At 41.7% G+C, this 18,377-nt stretch overlaps 1 protein-coding gene across 3 annotated transcripts in view; it reads left to right on the plus strand.

Moving 5' to 3' along the window:
• RALY (RALY heterogeneous nuclear ribonucleoprotein) overlaps positions 1-18,377 on the plus strand; it is a 72,911-nt gene that overhangs the window by 664 nt on the left and 53,870 nt on the right. Inside the window, exon 2 of one of the 3 annotated variants that reach the window (XM_006921732.3) lies at positions 692-934. The exons of the other annotated variants lie outside the window; for them this stretch is intronic. The gene's annotated coding sequence lies outside the window, so the exon portion shown is untranslated. The remainder of the gene's footprint in view (positions 1-691; positions 935-18,377) is intronic. 3 annotated transcript variants of the gene reach the window in all.

Below are 18,377 nucleotides of genomic sequence, written 5' to 3' on the forward strand. Positions count from 1 at the left end.
GAGTTGGCGGGGTGGGCCCGCGCCCGCTCGGAAGTTGGAGTCTTTTGTGCTCGCGCCCCGCCCCGCCCGGCGAGGGGAGGAGGGTGGGGAGCGGAGGCCGCGCGGGAGAGGCCTGGAGCAGGCGGGCCTCCGGCTCTGGCCCGGTCTCGGAGTTTCTTCCGGCTTTCTCTCCCTTGCTGGGTCTGCGGGCACCGGAGGCGCGCAAAACTGGTCTTGCTTCGCACCTCATGGGCCTGAACGCCTCCTTGGCCCCCACTTCTGCGGGTCCTGACCTCTTTGCACACCTTGGGCTTGGAGAGGATCACCAACAGGCCCTGGAGCTGGGGCGGTGGTTTGCTCTTCACGCAGCCCCTTTTGCCGCCGAGCCTCAGTTTTCCTCTCTGTGAAACGGGGGAAAGTCGCCTTGAAGGGTGTTTGTGGATTCAGGGAGGGAAACTAATATGTGAGAGAAGTATTTAATACCAGAAGGTAACATTTAATGGATTTGACTCAGGAACTTTATAATTATAAGTCTTAATTTCATTTAGTGCCCACGGCGACCTTCTGGACTTACCCTAATTTATAAAAGCAGAAATCAAGGCGCAGAGAGGTTAAATAATTAGCTTCAAATCACAGTAGCCACAGAAGTGTAAAGCCGTGGTTGCTAGCACGTGTTATTTACTTAGTGTGAGCTTGTATAATCTCTGTGCAGAGGGAATTTGACTTAACTTTGGGTCACGCCGTTGGAGACATAACTACGTTCTTCCTGATTCCTGGGCCACTGTCCATTGTATTATGGATGAAATCCTGTTCTAAGGCTACTGGGGGTCCAAGGGAAAGGAATTTCTTGCAAGCATTGCCCATTATAAGTTGATGGGTGGAGAAGACTCCAGACCTCAAGCACAACTCAAGTTCCTTTGGCTCAAGGAAAGCTTTAATCATTATAAACAGTGAGGTCCGTCCTTTATTTTGTTTATGGCATGTTCCTCCCCCGACAAACCTGACATATTCTCTATAGTGTTTAGATTTATAGCTCCTAGTTGGCAGAGGGGGAGCAGCAAATGGCTCAAGTCAACTGCTTCAGCTCTCTACCTTCAAATAGGATTTTATTTCTCCTATTTTCAGATAAGGCCCAGGGGGGTAAAAGTGAACTAAAATTAACTTTGGCAAGTGTTCTACTTTTCCATTGTGTTTGATCTCCGGTGTGGGGAGTGTCTGAAAATCAGGCAGGGGAGTTCTTAGGCCAGGTGTTGGGGTGTCTCCTGATGTTTGCATTAGTTTTTTGGAGTCTGGAGGTCTGCTGTGTTTTCCCTTTTCCAAGATTCTGGGTTTAGGAGTTGTATGTAGGAGCTGGAAGGAGTCTTACAGATCATCTGGCCTAACTTTTTTATCTGCTTTTCCCCCACTTTCTCTGCTAACCTTGGAAAGGGGAAGTAAGTTGTGTAAATTCACTGACTGCATTAGTGGCAGAATCAAAACTAGGATTCCCAGTCTTCTGCCTTCGGCCCAGTAATATTTTTCTTTCTATCTTACCTTGCCACCTTTTGAAAGAGTACTAAACTGCTTATGCAGGCCTTAAGACCAGGAATCCTGAGTAAATTGAAATCACAAGGAAGTTTTGTAATCCCAGCCACTCTCCGTGCTTCACATGTAGCATTAAAAGGTGGCCAAGCTTTGCTCTAATAAGTCACCACTTTTATTGTATAATACTTTATTAATGGCTTGTAGTACTCTTCTGCAACGATTTTCTGATTGCATTTCTAACCCAGTCCTGTGAAGGAGTTCGAGAGCTTGGTTTATATCTCCTTTTTGTAGCTATAATTGACAAATTGAGACACAGCAAGGATAGGGTACTTGCCTTATTAAGATCACCAAATTAATAAGTGCTGAGAAGACACCTCATGCGCAGAGAATTTGATGTGATATCATGAACTAAGCCCTTCATTGTGGATCTCTGAACTTCAGTTTCCTTATCCGTAAACTCTCACACAGTTGTGTGGGGACTATGAGAAATGTGAAAGTTTATTATAGTAGCTGTGAATAGGAACAGTAGCTAACATTAAGTAATTACCATGTACCAGTCACTGGACTAAGGACTTTATGTGGAGCATCTCATTTAATTTTCAGAGTAACTGTATAAATGAGGTTACATGACTTGCTCAGGGTCATGTAATTGACTCCTGCAGACAATATAACTTTACAGCTAGTGTGCTTTATTTTATAAAAATATACATAATATAAAAGTTACCATTTTAACCATTTTTAATTGTACTGTGTTATTAAGTACATTCACATTGTGGTACAGTCATTGCCACCATTTATGTCTAACGTTTTTTCGTCTTTCTCCATTGAGACTCTACCCATTAAACACTAACTCCCTGTTCCCCTCACCCCCCAGCCTTTGGCAGCCACTGTTCTGTTTTCTGTGTTTATGAATTTGACTACTCTAGGTACCTTATAATCATATATTTCTTCTTTCATAATTGGCAGTGCTGGCACTCTTAGTGCCTCCCTTAACCTCTATGCACTCTATAAATGCAAAATGATTATTAGTCTGAATCTGCAGTAGGGTGCGGCATGCAGCCCTAGAGCAAGAACCCAGGCTAATTATACCTCTGGTTAAGCTTTCTCCTCCTTTCCCCCAACTCTATGGAAGTTCCTCATCACTGAAGCCTTTTTGGAAATCTCTACTTCTCTGTATCTTCCAAAGAGACTTCCTACCCTTGAAATAGAACCCAGAGGACTCTCCATCCTTGTCTTGTTTGTACCTACCTTTCTGACTATCCAGGGTTTGGGCATATGGGGCAGCAGTGATCAAGAATAGCAGTGCTGTGACAGCAGCTCAGATCAGAACTACTCAGAGGACGATTAAATGGATTACCTTTATGAAATGCTCCCTCTTTGTGCCCTCCTCTTTCCGTAAAGACACACAAGAGAGATTAGCTTTTGTGTTCCTAGAGGGTGTTTATGGCTGCTCATTGCTTCCAGGTGGTTAAGATGGAGTTTAATGCTGTATTTAACTTCTCAAATTTCCCTTTGTTTTGACTTTTGTGTCCGTATATTTGAGAGGTGTGGAGAGATGGTATGTATGATGTTTATGTCTGGGAAAGGTAGTTAGAATTTTGTCCTGATACCAACAGGAGGGTGAGATGGGGGTGGGTTCTGGAGATGGGTAATAAGAGAACAAACAGATCTGAATGTGTTGTGCTTTCCTTAAAAAATCCAATGGTCTATATTAAAGTCCAAATCCCTGAGTGATAATGAGGTCAGAGTGTGTTGAATTATTTATAGGATAGACTCTTTTAGTTGAGGGGTATTAAAGTCATATTGACCAGCCAACCACCTGGCTAACATTTGAAATGCTACCTGTTGAGATTCTGTTTCATTGGGCACCTCATTATTGGCAAATTTCCATTCACTGAATAATTATTAAGCATGCCAGGAACGGTACTAAACTTGAGGACTTGGGTTTATACAGCCTAGTGGAGAAGACGTGCAAGGCAACAGGTAGTGTGAGAAGTATTGTGACAGGGACAAGAACCATGAGAGCACAGAGGAATGGTAAGTAACTCAGCCTTGGAGGTGACATCAGGGAAGACTTCTTCAGAGGAGTTGGCTAAGCCTAGACCTCAAGAAAAAAAATAGACATAAGCCAGGAAAAGAAGAGTTATGGGGAGTCAAAGAGGAGACTGATAAGACAGTTCTAAATAGAAGAAATAGCAAGTCTAGAGATGGTGGGGGTGATAACTGAAACTTTTGGCCCTTTTTACTCTATCTACCAGGTACTATCCTAAGCATTTAACCTGTGTTAGCTCATTTCTTCCCATAACCTCCTTGAGAGGTACCTGCTGTTCTCATTCTGCAGGTGAGGAAACAGGGCCAGGGGTTTAAATGAGTATCTCAAGATTTCTTGAGTATAAAGCATGAAATGAGTGGGTGTAGCAAAAGATGAGACTGCCAAGATAGGCAGAGCAGAGGCCAAGTCATGAAGGGGGCCTTGTTGCCCAGGTTGAGGATTTTGGACTTCATCAAGGTGAGGGGACCATGATCCCATGTGCATTTTAGAAAGCTATCTTTGGCTACCTGCTTGGGGAATGTATTTGAGGGCCAGAACACCAAAGGCAAAGCGACCAGTTAGGAGGCTTTGCCGTAATGCCGGCAAGAGATGATGGTGTTTTAAATGAAGTGTGTGTGTGTGTGTAGAAGATGGAATTGAACGATACGACAAAAAGATTGTTGGAATGGAGAGTAAGGAAGAAATCAAGGATGACTTCTAGATTTCTCCTTGGTGTAGTCATAATATAGATGGGGATGCCATGTTTATTGAGGTGAGGACACAGGAGAAAGAGGACATGAGAGAGCGGGGAGGATTTCTCATGCAGAGTCTTACATTTGCTTTCATTTATCTTCTAGTTATTCTCGTTCTTCGTGGGAAAGGCCAGGGTAGGAGGGAGCAGTAGTGAGGGAGAATATGGCACAGAAATGTAACTATACCTGGCTGAACTGGATGATGTAAACACCAGTTTTGGAAAAGAGAATCTATTAGCTCGTAGACATCCAAGCCCTGCACAGCTCTGAATACTGCTTATGTTAAGCTAAGGAAACCTTACTTTTTCTCTAAATAGTGTCCTTTCGCACTGCTCTCTCCATGTGCTAGTGTGTTCCTAAGTCACCTCTGCTTACTCTCTGCTAGATGCTGGGAAAACAAAGATGAGTAAAACAGCTTGAGTAGCTCACAGCAAATCTCAGTAACTTAGATACAGTGGTGGAGGGAGAGAGTGGGGTGAGGCAGGTCAGGGTGGGACAGGATGGAGAAAGAGACCAGAAGGGATTTTTATTACGGACAGGAGTCAGGAGACCCTGCTCTGTGCTTCAGTCTTTTTGTCAGGTGGCAAAGGTCCAGGCTTATTCATCTGAATAACGATGGAAAGTAACGTAATGACCCCCAGGGTCCCTTCCAGCAATAACATTTTATGATCTAGATGATGATTTAGATAAAATATCTCTTGGAGAGGTATTTTCTTTCTCTCTGCCTCTTCCTTCTTTCCCTTCCTCCCTTCTCCCCCTTTTCCTTTAGGCAGTGGTAGAGGGGTAGGAGTGGCAATAGCGTTTTCACATGAGTTCTATAAAAAAACCCCTAGTTTTATTCAATTTTAGATTCATGTGTAAAATTTACAACTAGAAGGGAGAAGATGACAGCAGTAATGTTAGCCTGCTGTCCTACAGCTGCCCCCTGGGTACTGTAAGGAAGTTTCAGATCCATGATGGTGAGTAGACTCTCAGGACTAGAGAGAGAGGGGGCAGTGGGATAAATTGTGAACCTAGTATGGGCCTGAGGATCATTTGTTCTGGTCCCTGTTACTAACTCAGTATGTGGGCTTAGCCACATACTCTGGCTTGTTTCCTTATAAAATAATGTGGGAAGTTGCTGGAATTCTGCAAAGGTCCAAAGGTGGGGGCTGAGGACAGTAAGGGATTAGAGGTTCCTCTGGTCACCTTCCCCTCCCCTCTTAAGTGAATAACTATAGAGTCAGGCAGCAGCCAAGTGTCATTGTTACCTTCTCTGTTTTCTACAGCCTTTCCTTTTTCCTCAGAGTTTTAGTGTCTTTCTGTCACTTCACAGTGGCCTTCATGTGCGTAAATGTGTTGTCCCTGCTGAGAGAAGGAGAGGAAGGATGGGTTATTATCCCTAGGTTCTAGCCTTCACCCCCAAGGAGCCATGTAGGCTGTCCACTGCCCCCTGCCCTCTGCTGGTGTAGGAGTGGAGGATTTGTGGTTGAATATTCAGGTTTTCTGAGGCTGAGACACGTTTTTGGAGTGCTTCACTGAGTAAAGTGCAAATCTGGCCATCCTCCCAACATACCCAGTGCACTTCTACTGGGGGAAATAGCATTCAGTGGGCTTTTGATGCTTGCCAAACTCACATTAATTATAATTACCTAATACTCTCTGGGATCTCAGTCTTCCTGTCTGTAAAGCAAGGGTATTGGACTAGATAATCTTGAATAGTATTTTTACCTCTCAACGATCTGAATTTCTGGTTTTATGGAAGTGGCTTAAGAATTCCTCTCTGGAAGGAGAAAAGGCTTTGCTGGAGCATCGAGAGTATCTCCGAGGGTTAAATTCAGGGTTCATAGATACCTTCCAGTATAGAAACAGCTGGATATTACTTTTTAGAGTGGACATATTGCTGAAAAATTGCTTGTGAGATGAATTTATCATATTGTTTGCTGAGTTCCATTATAAATTTGGAGCTGTTGTCCCATAGGACGAACTTGGAATCCAAGACTATAAAAAATTGTATTTACATATGTAGCAAACTGTTTAAAACCATATAAAAGGAGAATAAAAACTATAAGATTCCCAAACAGTATTAGGACTGGAAAAACACTAGGCCAGAAATTTGCATTTCCTTAGTGATTTAGCTTTATGAGATAGTAGAGGACCTGTACTGAGGTTACCTGACCCTTGAAATGCCATCCGTAGGGACTGAATACTAGTTTCGTTTGTCAAGGTAAGAATCATTGCTTTATTCTAAGTAAGTATTCTCTTTTAGAAGGCCAGGTTTTCTTCATTCCAGAGCCATTTGTCTGGTATTTAGCTGTCTCTTGTTTGTTTTATTAAGGATTTAACTAAGCCTAGTTAAAGGTACTATTTGCATGGTGTCTGTTGATCTGTTTGTCTACTTTCCTTTGTAATTCGTTGCTAGTGAAAGCAAGCTTAGCAGTAAATTTAAAAGAAGAATTTTCATAACTCCTTATTTCTCTAGGTCTGGGTCTCCTTTCTGGAATGTAGGATCATGCTGCACTGAGAAGTCCAATGTTGTTCCTTGCTTACATAGACCATTTTAAAACTCTGGGACTTTCTTTGGGCAGATAGCTGTAAGCTTGCACTGAGAAATGCAGCTGCTGTCAATATATTAATGATAGCTGTGCCTGAATCAGTTGAACACAAGCATAACTTTTGTTCAGACCTTACCCTAAATTGATTTTCACATCAATTAAAATCAGGTCTTACTAAAATTAAGGTTTTAGGTAGAGTTACCATACTAAGTAGGTTACCTAGTTGTAACATGATTATGCTTGGAAGTCCACTACCTTCCATCCCTAAGCTCAACCATTCATGCTAGGATTTTGGAGTACCTACTATCTATGGAGAACATTAAAACCAAGCAAGACATCATTTGTGCCCTCAAATTATTTTCAGTCTTTAGAGGGAGATAGAAAAGTATGACAAATTTTCGCTGCTTCTTAACTCTGCTGACCTGGCCCAAATATTGAGTTGAGGGTTTAGACTAGATAGCAGAATTGATGGATGTATCACTAGGCAAGGAGGCCCTTTTGAATATCTGACTTTCAGTGTTTAGATTTATTTTTGGCTTTCCCTTCCTCTCTCCCTTTATTCTGTGTGTTATCCAGATGTTTATCCTCTATTGCTGAGGCGGCCAGCACCCAGTGTGTAAATTCAAGAACGTTAGGGTAGGAGACAGCATTGTCCTTCAAGTTTGGATGTCCAGATATCCGCCTAGTGCTTTCACTATTCTCCTCACATCAGTTCTCTGGCTGACTTCCAGAAAGATTTGATATTGTCTAGCTTCTTATTTAGGAATGAAGAAAATTAAGTTTCATATCGAATCATTTTAAGTTTTATTATGCTCAGTTTTGAAATAAAATAGCTCTCGGTTTTGCTTATAAGTGATATTATTTGAGGTGTGGTTTCTGGCATTTGATCAATTTGTGACTTATTAATTATAATTAAATTGTGGTTCTTGAAGCCCATTGCCACTATCTCTGCCAGGCTTCTTTGAACACTTTGTAGGATGGAACTTTAGGAAATTGAGGGAACCTTGAGCTTACTCTGATCTTGAAAGGCTCTTCCTTTTCCCTCGCCCCTACCATCAAAAAAGAAATGTTATTTGGGGTGCTGTGTTGTGTTCATGATTTCTTCCAACAATTTAGCATTGCCTGTGAGATCTAGAAGACGAGGACATATGCTTGTGTTTGGCTCAGAGGTTAGGAACAATATTGAAATCAATTGGCCAAACTATGTAAGCCACTGAGTGCCTTCCTTGGTGCTGTGAGGGGTGTAAAATGTCTCTTGCCTTCAGGGAACCTAGTATGGTCTTCTTTGGGGAGATAAGATAATCATGAAGATGTGGCTGATAATAAGGCAGTTCGGTGTAGAGAGCTTGGTTCAGAAGACTACTGTCTGCTCTTGCATAAATTTGGCCAGATAAATTAGAATAAGTCCCTGCATAAATTTGGCCAGATAAATTGGAATAAGTCATTTTTCCTCTCTGAACCTCTATTTTCTCACCTATAAAGTGGGGTTAATATCCTATATTTTGCCTTCTTTACAATGTTATTGTGAGGAACAAGTTAGATAATGTTACCAAAAGTACATTATAAAACCAGAAGACATAATTTATGTGCGAAGAATCCACGATTCATTTGTCAGAGGTAATAGATAAATGGCAGAGTTTTCTATAGAAGAGGAGGTCTCTCTGGGCTGGAGTGATCAGGAAAAGTGGTCTGAACTAGCCTGTAGGGCTGGGAGAAAAAATGATGGAAGTATTTAGACAGGACAATGATGGAGCACAAGACTATAGGCAAAACTGTTTAGAGGCAACAGTGAGTGAGTGTTCTCCAACCTCATAGTCAAGTCATAGGATAGGCGCGTATGTTTAGCTTTGGTATTTATTGCCAGACAATTTTCAGAAGTGGACCAGATCACAGTCTCATCATTGGTGTATAAGAGAATTCTTGTTGCTCCATATCTTTGTCAACAGTTAGCATTGTCTATCATTTTCATTTTAAGCCATTTTGATTGATGTGTAGTTATAGAAGTGATATTAAGAACTGTAATATGAACTCTCAAGTAGTAATACCACAAAGGGGTACAGCTATTGGAAAGTTCAAAGGAGGGAGAGATTGCTTCATTTGTGGGGGTGTGGTGCCCAGGGGACATTTATGGAGGAGTGAATTTTTGAGCTGAGCCTTGTAGAATAAAGATAGCATATATTACCTAGCACCGTCCCAATTTCTAATATTCTGCCTGGGCTTGTGCTTATAAATTATGAAGTACCAATATTTCTGTGCCTAGACTGTATGTTTCAGACTACCCAGAGGCAACACCCAGATATCTTCTCTCAGTTGCTGTCCTTCTCTCCCTTTTTCCGGAAAGTATGTTCACAGGAGATTTAGACTGCAGAGATGGAGAGAGGACATTCTGTGCAATGGGAACAACTTGAGCAGAAACACAGATGAGTGACTAGATGGAGTGCATCCATATTCCTGCTAATGAGCAGAGGGAGAGGACGTGTCCCATACTTTGAGGGTGGATGATACCTTCTCAGAGTCTCCTGGAGCAGATGGAAAAGGTCATACTATTCCTAAACCAATTTGTATTTAAACTGGATGGAAGGATGAGAATGACTTTGCCTATAATTACATCATTTCAGCAGTCACTTGAAGTATGTTGAGAGTTTGTCTTCTCTTAAAATGGAAGGGGAGGGAGGCAAATGCCAAAACCTAAAGAGCTTAGTCTTTCAGAGCTCATCTATTACTTGTATATTTGCTCAGGGAAAAATTGCCATTTTTTTTGTCAGCTTTTATCCTGCCAGGTGGACCCTAGCTGGCGTTTATTTTCTGTAGTTTTACCAAAATCGCTTTGAAAGGCTGGCATGAACATTGATCATGTTGTGGAGCCTTGCTTCTTTGTTCTGTCAGCAAATATTAGAAAATGTACCTTAAATTACCTGGTTGGGGAAAATAAGGTGGCCCTGCCTGCTTCCAGAGAGCAGCACTTTGATGTTAAACATCAGTCAGCTTTTGATCCTGTGTCAGACCTGGGGTATTTGTCAGGAGAGACTGGGGGGTGTTAGAGCTGCCCCTGGGGACAGTCACCAGAGGGTATCTAGGCCTTCTGTCGAGGAGACTAGTTGAGTACTTCATTAAAAATCTGGTCTAGGTTTTACACCTAATTCCATTTTTCATATTAATAATAGCTACCATCAATTGGGTGTCCACTGTGTTGAGATACCATATTTGGTACCTTACCTTCATACTAATAGAACTGATATTTCCTGAAGGTTAATATATACTAAGCCCTTTGTGTGTGTATAGAAATCTGTATAATACATATTTATATAAATCTTATAAATATATTGTATGAAACTAATATGAATATATTATGTATAAATCTATATATATATTTAAAAATCAGGTTTATTCTTACCTCAACCCTAAATAGTAGATTCTCTTGATCCTCACCATAAAGATAGGAAACTGAGACATAGAAGGTTAAGAAATATGCCCATAGTCACATCGTTAGTAAATGGAGTACTAGGATTTAAACCTAACCAATTCTTCTTTATTTTTAATAGGGAAAATTTCAAATATATACAAAGTGGCAGAATAGGTTAATGAAGCATGGTAGATTCAGCTTCAACAGTTATCAATTCGCGGTCAGTCTTATTTCATTTTTACGCCTACCTACTTCTCATCCTGTGCTTTGAAGAAAATCTCAGCTGTCGTATTTTGTCCTTAAATATTTCATAGTGTATTTCTAAAAGATGACTAAAAAACCCACAATGCCGTGATCACACCTTATAAAATTTAACAATTCCTTAATACCATCAAAATCCAGATTATATTCAAATTTCCAATTGTTTCATAAATGTCACAATTTTATTTTTATAGTTTGTTTGATTTAGGATTCATAAAGGTTCACACATTGTAATTGGTTATGTCTTTTAAGTCTCTTCATTTATAAGTTCATTTCTAGTTTCTGCTTTATTTGTTGAAGAAACTGGTTGTTTTTCCTGTAGAGTTTTCCATGTTCTGAATTTTGCTCATTGTTATATCTGTGGTGTGTTTAATGTTTCTCTATCTTTTGTATTTCCTGTAAATTGGTGGTTGTATCTAGAGGGCAATATCTCTTAATCCCCATGGCAACCCTGCAAAAATAGTTATTATTTTGCAGATGAGAAAACAGACTAAGAAAGGTTGGGCGACTTGCTCAAGGCCTCACAGCAACCTTGGATTTCACACAGACCTTGCCTTCAAAGCCTTTTGTTCTTTTCACTACTCATTCATTTGTGAGTTTGGGCAAAGCATTTAGTTTTCTGGGCTTTAGTTTCTTTGATGTATAAACTGAGAACTCTTACAGGAGTAGTATTCGATGTGTCCCTGGGTCGGGGAGTGCTCTAGATCAGCGGTCCCCAACCTTTTTGGCACCAGGGACCAGTGCTCCTATGAGAATCTAATGCCTGATGATCTGAGGTGGAGTTGAGGCGATGATGCTAGTGCTGGGGAGGGCCTGCAAATACAGATGAAGCTTCACTTGCTCACCTCCTGCTGTGTGGCCCACTTCCTAACAGGCCACGGACCAGTACTGGTCCATGGCCTAGGGGTTGGGATACCTCTGCTTCACATTTCTTGCTCTAATATTGAAGGGACTTTACCCCTTTACCCAGTTATAGTGCTCTTAGTCCTCTGGGACTAGATGAATTATCTTAATTTTACTATGACATTTTGGTGCCCCATTGGCTGGTATGTCTGTCTCCTGGCTTGTTATAGGACTTCCCAAGGACAGCAGACTAAGTCAAGGATCAGTGAACCTTGTCCTTGTAAAATTGGCTTTTTTGTGTGTGTCAGTCTCTAACACTCACAAGCTGGAGGAAGTGGGTCTGATGCCTCATGAAACCATGACATCTAATAGAAATTAAAACTTTTACTTCTGAGTTACTACCTGGTCTTTTTAACACTCTAGTTGTAATGAACAGCAGCTCCTATGTGTTGAAAGTAGGTGACTTTATGAGTAAGTGACTCTTCTTGCTGCCTGTTTTCTTTGGCTTTTTGTAATTACTGTAATATCATCATCCAGTATGTGGAGCACCATAGTAATTTCCATGACAACTGATCATGATTTCCCATATAAAAGGAGGAAGCTAATACGTGTTAGGAACTCTAAAACGATATTGGGCTAAGTTTTTGTGATGCTAGTAGAATTTTGAGCTGGGAAGGACTTTGCAGAAGCAACTGCCTAATTGAAACTTTTCCTTTTGCAGACAAGGAAACAGAGGTCCAGAGAGGTTAACAAGTTGCCGAAGGGGGTCACTAGTTGTGGAGTACACTCTAGATCCTTAGCTTAGTGTTTGTGCCTCCTATTCCGTGTGGCTTCTTTCCATTATATCCCACTGGACCATAAGCTCCACAAAGGCAGGAACCATGTTTGTCTTGTTAATGTTTTCCCAGTGCCTACCCTAGGATCTAAGTGTTTTTTGAGTGAATGGATAAACTGTGCTGGAGTTTCTAAAGCTGGGATACATGGCTGCATATTAGATGATACATGAAATCACAGGATAAAACATAAAAGTGTCTACTACTCGTATTTTGAAGTTGGATTGGTTTGAATATTGTAACTGGTAATTTAAAAGTTTACTCTTACATTTTCATGTTATGGAATAAATGATAAGTTAGCATGAATTTTTTAGATAAAATGAGAAAGCATCAAATAAATTACAGGACTGTAGTGGGCCTTTTGACCTTTTTACTCCAGAGGGTCTAGTTAGAGGGTCTTGCTAGATCTCTGATATTTTTAAGAGAAGCTAGAAATCTAAGTTTTAAAAAAATGAGATCTGATTTTTAAAGTTGGCAGTTAATTTAGAGGTTTTTAAATAACTTGTGTGGGTCGGACAAGACACGTCTTTGGGCCTGAGCATCTGTTTGTAACCTGTGAGATAAACAGGTCTGGGCAGGAGCTAGTCTTTGGATAGGGCCAAGTAGATGATGGTGTCAGGGATGACTGGCATTCTGGGTCTGGCTACTTCTTGGCTTCAGACTGGCCATAGCTCAGAATGAAAAGAATGAAGTTAAGACTTGACAGATTAGGAAAATCCCCACATTAAACATCACCCTGTTTAATGGCAGCTTCTGTAAACTCGCCGATGTCTCAGCACGTAGCATCATGTTTTGCAGATGAAACTATGGTCCAGAGAAGCAGAGCTTTCCTCTAGGGGACCCTAAGCAGCAGCCATAGGTCCTAGGCAGGCCCTGTTTTAAGTCCGAGAACTTTGATACCTCTGCTTCACACTTTCTTAGTGTATTGAGCAGGCGTCTTCTTTGGCATACTTTGGGATGGTTAGTAGAGCCAGGTGAACTCCACCTGTTGGTACAGCCATATTATCCTGAGCAAAGGGAGGGTTGAGGTGGCAGTTATAACGTGCTCAGCCTCCTTTTGGTGCAAAGGATCTTTTTCTGTCACTAGCTTCAGACTGACCTTATTTTTTCTATCTAGAAGATGTAGAGGACAGCTCAGCAACAAGGAGTTTTAGTGCCAAGCGAAATCCTTCCCTCCTTCTGCCTTTTTGATTCTTCTCTTCCTCTTTAGTTTCCTCCCCTCCAGCTCGTTCCTCCTTGAGCACTCCTACCCTCCCTTCTGCATCACAATCCACTCCCCCAACCTTTTATACCTTGTTTTTCTCTCACTGTTGCCATCTTCTCTGCCACTGCTGTAGGCACAGCCTGGGGTTGGACCTGTTTTCCTGGGTTTTTGAGAGGATTTGCTTTAAAGTAGGGCAACTCAATAAGGGAGATTAGACATTTTTAAACTGTCCCCTCTTCTTTACTCCCACCCCAGGTTGGAAAGGATAAAAATCTCAGCTTGTCTTGGCTACAAGGCTCATACAGTCTGGTGCTACCTCACTGCTGTCTTGGGTTGGGCAGCAGCATGGTGCTTAATACCCACTGTTTCTCTGTGCTCCTACTCAGTAGAATAACTTTGTTTTGACCATTCCATTTAAGTAGAAGTCTCTCTCAGCTTCCTTGCCCCTTTACCTGACAAACTCCTACTCATCTTTTCATACCAGTTCAAATGCCACCTCTTCAATAAAGCTTTCCCTGATCACTCCATAAGCAGAATTAATTTCGATCTCTATATTTTGCTTCTACTTCTATAGCTGTACTTTGGTCCTGTATCACACCTGAATCTGCTCTCCTTTATGGAGTAGAGAGACCTTATGGGCCAGGGGATTTTGCGCTACTTATCCTTGTTTTCCTGTTCTCTGTAATAGACCTGGCACAAAAAGTACTTTTAGAATGAATGACAGAAATGTATGTGTACCAATAACCATGATATAAATTTGAATGTTAATTGCTACAGGTGAAATAAGAGAGAATGATCTGGTAGTTTATGGGAGTTTTTGATAGATAATTTCTAATTAGAAGAAACGTTGGAAGCTTCTAGAAGCTGGTAGCATTTGAATATGCCCTTGAGGATTCAGAATTTTATTTTGGTAAAGATGATGGGAAGGTTGGTGTAAAAGCAATAAGGAAGTACAAAGATCAGGCCCCACCTACTAATTCATCCACCCCTTCAGCCAGATTTCTGCTAGAATGTGTGCTAAATTTTTCTGGCTAAAGGAGATTCTCTTTCTTCTGTCTTTCCTACCTTTTTTCCTTCTGTTCTTTCCTTCTCTCTCTTTTATGACCCACTTCCCTTTTATTTTTGGTTTCTTCTCAGCCCTTGCCTTTCTTTCATCTTCTCCAGTCCTTTTTAAAAATTTTATTGTTTACTTTCTCTATCTACTTTCTTCTTTCTTCCCTTCTTCCCTAATACAGGAAATCTAGGCCTTTGGGTTAAGATATGAATCAGTTGTATAATTAACTTCAAATAACACCTCTCCTTGTGAAATTGAGAAAGTAATCATGGTGTAATTGTTTCTTGTCTGTCTCCTGTTTTATTGGCATTGACTTTTTTTAACCACTCCAACCCTAGGGGTGTCATTATTATTATTTTTTTAAATAGTTGTCAAAGTGTCAATTTTAATGAGAAATTTCTGCAGACAGGCCTGCCCTTTAGTGGTATGAGCCTTCAGGCAAAGCCAGGGCTGGATGAGTCAGAAGTGCTCATGGATCTGTTTTCTCATGCATATAGGTGTCTAGGCCACTGAGATACACACTCCCTTCTACAGGTCGGTATGCTTTGCACCACATACACAGTTGAGTCACAAAGGTACACACATCTCTTTCATAATCCATACTATCTCCCTTACACCTTCAAGTTATCTACCCCCTTCTGCCATGTACCCACACATCTTCCTATACCCCTGTCCCACTGTTTTCTACCCAGAGACCTAGAATTGTGTGTTCTGCAAAAGAATCTGTGAGCCTGTCTCCCCACACTGTTAACTCCCTTACATATCCACACAGGTCGTCCTCTACACAGACATGTCTCACCCAGATCCCACACACTTAATACCACACTATCTCCCATTATTCCTTACACCTCTTCCTTAAGTATTTCTAATCATGAGAGACATTTTAGTGTCAGACTAGTTTTGAAAGGAAATGTCTTTGCTGACAGCCAAGCTGGTGAACCATTCGGAAGTCTGAACCATTTATGACAGGTCCTTTGACTAAGGCCCCTAGAATAACCCTGTTATGGTGGGGGTAGGGGAGGGCTGGATCAGACAATAGTGGGTTTCTTCTAAATGGCACTTTTATGACCCAGGATGGATTTGATCCTAGGTCCAAACTGAATCCTATGATTTCAGGGTCATTTCTATTAGAAAATGATCATATACTTAGCATAAGAGCCAGAACATATGTTTCAAATCAGACTCTCTGGGGGTGGGGCCTAGAAAACTGTATTTTTAACAAGTTCCCTGAATCCTCCTATTGTGTAGCCAGGTTGAAAACATTTAATTGAAAGAACTAGAAGTAAAAAGATAGGCATTATTTTCCTGTACCACCTTGGACAAGTTATCTTTTCTGGACCTCAGCTTTTTCAATTATAAGAAAACTCAGGCTCATAAAGGACCTTTTCAGCTCTAAAATTTCAGGCTGCTTTATGATGAGATCAAGCTAGGATCACTTTCTACCACAAAAGAGTTTGTTCTCTGGGTCTGCCCTGAGTAGGGCATTTCAGTCTGGCCAGAGGCCAGCAGAGGCAGCCTAGGCCCTGACCTTCTGTCAGAAGCACTGACACAGCTCCTAATTAGAATGGATCGATATGGGCCTGCATCCAGGCCTGGGGAGCCTGGGAGGAGGTCCGAGGAGTGCTCCTAGCTGGGGAAAATATGATTACCATGAAATGGATCTAGTTACACTTGTCAACACAACAATTCTGCTGGGATAGCCTTCCTCCAGTGGGACCAGCAGGCAAGGTTGCCCTGAGCAAATGGGGAATGGTTAACTTGTATCACCCTTTGATATATTTTTCTCACCTTTATAAACTCCTATACAATATGTTGCTAGGTACATAGTACAGCAACCCCCACCCTACCCCACCCCTCGCCCCAAGATGGAAAAATCGCTTACTGAATATCTACTAAGTGTTAAATATTGAGTTAAGCCCCTTTGTGTGCCTATTTCTCCTAACAATTTACTGGGATACCTTGGAAAAGGAAACAAGCTCAGTGAAGTGACTTGGCTGCTCTGTGTCACATATTATGTTCTGTGTTGTAATATACTACAACATTTCTGAGTATTTGCAGCACTGATTCCAAGCTGATGAACTATTTTCTACCATGGCCATCCCTTATCCTTCTACAGAATGAACTGGAGTTCAGGCCCTCTCCCTGGAGCCCTCGACTGGAGGAAATTCTTTAAAACTAGTGGTGAGGAGGATGGGAGGAGATGTTCTGCTTGCTTTTGCTTTCTCATCTTCTTTCCAAGGTCCCTAAGGAATGAGCAGGCTCTAATGGGAGAGATCAATCATCATTTGGGATCAATGGGAAGGTTTCCTCCTGCATGGAGTGCAGAATCAGGTTTCTGAACTGGCCCTGTGCAAGGAGGGGGAAGGGACTCATGGCTGGATATTTCTAGGCATTGTAAAACCTGCAGGCTTAACATGCTCAGCTATCAATGTGGTCAGACCAAATTCACTATACGGTTATGTCATTCAGCAGATATTTGTTAATTATCTCCTATGTGTCAAGGCTTATGCTAGTGCTAAAGATTCCCAGATGAAGATTCAGTCCCTGCCCTGAAAGACCTCACAATCTAGCATCAGAATCAAACAAGGAAACAAACCACAGTATTGTGTATGCCTTTATAGAGGCACATGCAAGGGACTTTGGGATTACAGAGGCATGAAGGTGAGATTTCCTGGAGGAGATACTTGATCTGTGCTTTGTAGGAAGAGTAAGAGTTGAGGCAGGCAAGGAAGGAGGGCACTACAGACCAGAGAGCTGTAGCATATCAGATTAACAGCCATTAGCCCTTGCCCCTTGTCAGACTTAGGGCAATTATAACCATTGAATAGCAGTGACACAAGAGCAGTAGGTGGGGAGAAGGAGGTGAGTTTATTAGCAGGTGCTGACTGAAACTTAGTTTCAGGGAGGAAACGAAGGAAAGCTGATGAGCAGCAGGCCTCTGTTCCTCTGGGCCAGTCCTGCAGAGGTGCTGGGGGTTCTTGGTAGTGGTTTGAATGCTTGTGTAGCCCAGGCACTCAGCTTTGCTTCTCTGCTTCACTCAGCCTGCCCCTCCTTTCTGTGTTCTTTTTAAAAAAGAAATTAATGGAATCTGTTCAGAATACCCCTGAAATGAAATTACATTTTTAACTCTAATTACCCTAATTAAAACTTGACAGCCGTAATCCTGGAATGGCAGATATGCTAAGTACCCCATGCCTGTGACAAGCTCACTTACCCAGAAGGAATGTTTTTCTGTTCTGGGCTTAGGAGAAAAATTCTTTTGTGTGTTCGTTTTGTTTTTCCCTATCAGCATTTTAGTCTTTGGCTTCCCCAAGCTAGGATAACCATACTTGTGGGCTACAGACTTGCCCAGGACCCCTAATTTCAATAGAGGTTCCTATGTATCCAGAGGTGATGCTCCCGATGATTCTTACCACATACCTTTGAGTTCTCTCTTCAGCTGTGTGCCGTGAGCCTTTCCCTGCCTTTGGAGACCAAGGGTTTGCACTTACCAGATGGCTGTCTGCTGATCTGGGCTAAATCTGGATCTGGGTTCAGTTTATGGATGATAGTAAAGGATGCAGTTTGAGGTCAGGGATAAGGCATTCTGAAAAGGGGATCCTTCTTTAAACATCTCAGCACAGGCTAGAACCACCATAGTGAAATTCCTGGTCTTGGCTCTTACCTTAACTAGTTACCTGGCCAGACCCAAGGAACATGAGGAGGAGGGAGAGGTGCCAGCTCTTGAAGCAGACCAAAGGGTCCGTTGATTCTGTGAGTCATGCTTCTGTTAAAACCATATATCCCTAGGTTCTAGTGACCTCTGCTCAGCCTAGAAGTCTGAACTGTCAGACACTGGGTGCTATGTTAGGTACTGCAAGAGTTGAGTAAGACATAGTCCTTGTTCTTGAGAATCTTAGAATTGTGGAGAGGCAGTGATGGGTGAGGGACAGCTATATCCATATATAAAAATGTGTAT

Source organism: Pteropus alecto, unplaced genomic scaffold, assembly GCF_000325575.1.
Source record: "Pteropus alecto unplaced genomic scaffold, ASM32557v1 scaffold45, whole genome shotgun sequence".
NCBI classification, from domain to species: Eukaryota; Metazoa; Chordata; class Mammalia; order Chiroptera; family Pteropodidae; genus Pteropus; species Pteropus alecto.